The 3485-nt window shown below is 40.9% G+C and overlaps 1 pseudogene; it reads left to right on the forward strand.

Moving 5' to 3' along the window:
* Nucleotides 1-1193: 1193 nt before the first annotated feature.
* Nucleotides 1194-2316, forward strand: LOC112203647 (annotated as a pseudogene).
* The last annotated feature ends 1169 nt before the right edge of the window (nucleotides 2317-3485 follow it).

The raw sequence follows: 3485 nt of genomic DNA on the forward strand, positions 1-3485 counted from the left end.
AACCAAAACCAGAGCAATCAACACCGATTCAAATCAAACAGAATAGAGGAAATTAAAACACCGAGCTGTGACAGTCGTGCTTGCTGACAGTGTTAGAGAATTTGGATCGCAGTGAAGCACAGAGCAATGAACAAGGAGAAGAGCGCATTAGCCCAAATTTGGGCATTGGGTCAAGGCTTCATTTCACATGTAATGCTTGGTTAGGTCTGCACTTCAAGGATTGGGTGTCTTTAGTTTCCCTAATGGGCCGAGCAAATCCCATTCCAAATCAAAGGGAGTGGGCCTAGCCTAATGGAGGTGCTCACTCCTTCAGATTTTGGTACCTGTTATTTGCAAAGGAGATGGATTTTGGTGGAGACAGAAATCGAAATAGAATTATTTGGGACAAATAAATGCTTGAAAATGCTTTGTTTTCAGGAGCTCAATGGCTGACCTTTTATTCGTTACGATTTTAGGAAAACTTTCTTTAAAGGAAGTTTTGTAGAGCACGTCTATTCGAGTTCGTGGATATGCAGCACGCCTAAATCAGAGATTGTATAGAGAAGTTATGGTATGTGGAAGTTTTTACTATTTTGGGAAATTTCTGAAAATTTTGTCACAATGGTATTTTTTTTTTTTTTTATGATCAAAATAAACAACTCATATACAACAACTAGTCTATTGTTAGTCGAACTCAGGACCTCTTACTTATAAAGAAGAGACTTATGCCACTAGACTAAATGGTACTGGGCAGGAGGTAGTTATTTTTTGTTGATGAACAAAAAAAAAAAATTAAGAAAATAAAAACTACAAAGAGAAGCCTCTAGCTACTCCCCTAACTAGCTGATTCAAATGTAATGCATGTGATGCAGTAAGGGAAATGCAATTTTTCCACACAGCAAAGAACCTATTCTGGAGATCAAAATAAGCCAATTTGTCAGCAACAAAATTGGCTTCAGGTACTGCCCTTGCATGCATATTAGTTTAATCATCACATAGCAAACTCTGAGTTCACCTTTTATTTTATTTTCCAGCTGCTCGAAACCATGTACTTTTTGTTTATTGGGAGGTAACCAAAAAGAATATATGAAATATTTATGCTAGTAGCTTTTTCTCTTGTGCCCTAGAAGATAGATTATTATGTGTAATTTTACTTCATTGTTAAAATAAATATTTTTGCTAAAGAAAAAGATGGACCCTAACCTCGAAACCTCATGAAGAAAACTAGTTTCTACAAAATTACTTATTGCATGTAAGATATATAATATCCTTACTTATTTTTATTGATAGTATATAAAGTAAACTCACATTACATTTTAGGGGCCTTGACCACTTACCCAATTTCAGTTTCAAAATTGCCCACTTACTCCACTAAGAGTTTTTTAACCCCATTTATCCAATTCAGTATTAACAATTAATTATAAAATTATAGCTTCACTCTCTCTCTGCAGACCGATCTCTCTCTCCCTCCCCCTCCGCGCGTCTCTCTCTCTCTCTCTCCACCTCCGGCCGCCGTCAATCCTCTCTCTCTCTCTCCCTACCTCCGACCGAAGGTGGGAGGTGTGCGAGCAAGATCCCGCCCACGTCACGTGCAAGGTCGACGATGCAATGCTCTACGTCACCTGCGACCAAGAAATCCACTCTGCTAACCCCCCTCAGCCGCCGACACGAGAGTTCTGGTGGCTCCTTTCTAGACTCGCTGAACTCGGACGACTCAACCGCCGTCAAATCTGATGCTGCGGTCAACTTCCTCGATGACCGCTACTTGTCCGACGCAGACGGAGACAGAGAGACGACTGAGGTCAGCAAAGAGGAAGCTGAGGCTGCTTCATGGCTGCTCCCAGATCCTACGGATCTGAACTTGGGGCAGTACATGTTCTCCGACATGGATCCGTATTTGGATCTGGATTACGGGGCAGTGGATCTGAAAGCTCCAGCTCAGGAGGAGCAGAACAGTAGCGGTACTGACGAAGTGGTCCCTGTGCAAAGCAAGACTGTCCAGCCTCAAAGCTTTGAAATGGAGTTGCCAACTGCCAAGCCTTTCATCTATGGCTACCATGGCCAGTGTTTAAGCCACCTTCCTCAATCTTTGTGAATTGGTTACTACTTATTATCGATATGATCTAACAGTGTCTCTCTTTGTCAGGTATCATCATCCTCTATGGATGTTAGCGTCGTGCCAGATGGCAACATGCTGACGGAGTTGTTAGATCCCTACCCCAAGTCGATCAGTTAACGCATCCGACGGTTCAGATTTCATCAGCGGAACGGGAAGCTAGGGTGTTGAGGTATAGAGAGAAGAGAAAGAACCGAAAGTTCGAAAAGACGATTCGTTAATAAGATTATTGGGAGGCAATAATATGATTATTGGGGGGCAATAATATGATTATAAATTGATCAATTGTGCCTGTAGTGTATTCATTTTGGTTTTGGGAGTTTATTCAATTCACTGGTCGGCAATAATATGATTATTGAGAGGCAATAATATGAGTATTGGGGGGCAATAATATGGTTACTGGATATTATTAGGAGGCAATAAATTCAGACGCCGGAATCCTGGTCACCAGTCTTGTAGCCGGATTCCAGTGAATGGTCGTTGGATTCCTGTGAACGGTCACAGGATTCCGGTCACCGGTCGCCGGAGTCAGGTCACCAATCGCCGGAGTCCGCGGCCGGCCATTGGTCACCGGAGCACAGCAAGGTGGAGGATGACTTTTCTCTCTAAGTGAGAAAGAAGGAGAGGGCAAAAAAGTCCCAAAAATAAATAAAAAGAATAAAAAAAGAATTAATTGGGTAGTAGGGAAATAATCCCTTAGAGTGTTTTGGGTAAATGGGGTTAAAAAACTGTCAGTGGAGCAAGTGGACAATTTTGTTGTTGAAATTGGATAAATGATCATTTCCCCTACATTTTATTGGTTAGAGCACCCACTACCTAAGATGGAGGTCATGGGTTCGAGTCACCATGGGGGTAGGAGTGAAATTCTTTGATGCTCTTTAATCAAAGAGAACTCACATTACATTTTTTTGGGGTAAAATATAAAGAAAAACAAGAGATAATTTTGACTCAATAACTCAGATATCTCATTCACCTTACAAGAAGGAATTATATACAAATTACAATTGTGCCTAATAAGAAAAGTACTACTCCTAAGGCAAGTAGTAAACCTAATAATACTACAGATATTACAGATAATGGAATATTACAGAATATCTACATAAATAAGGTAAGTATGACTCACGCCAACACTCCCCCTCAAGTTGGCGCATACAGATCTCGAATGCCCAACTTGTCAAGTGAGTCATGAAATGCCTTACTCGATACTGCCTTCGTGAGAACATCAGCTAACTGTTCTTCTGAGTGGACAAAAGGAAAAGAGATAAGCTTAGCATCGAGCTTCTTTTTAATGAAATGTCTGTCAACCTCAACGTGCTTAATTCTGTCATGTTGAACTGGATTGTGAGCAATATCCATCGCTGCCTTATTATCACAATACAAATCCATGGCT

The sequence above is a fragment of the Rosa chinensis genome, chromosome 5 (genome assembly GCF_002994745.2).
Source record: "Rosa chinensis cultivar Old Blush chromosome 5, RchiOBHm-V2, whole genome shotgun sequence".
NCBI classification, from domain to species: domain Eukaryota; kingdom Viridiplantae; phylum Streptophyta; class Magnoliopsida; order Rosales; family Rosaceae; genus Rosa; species Rosa chinensis.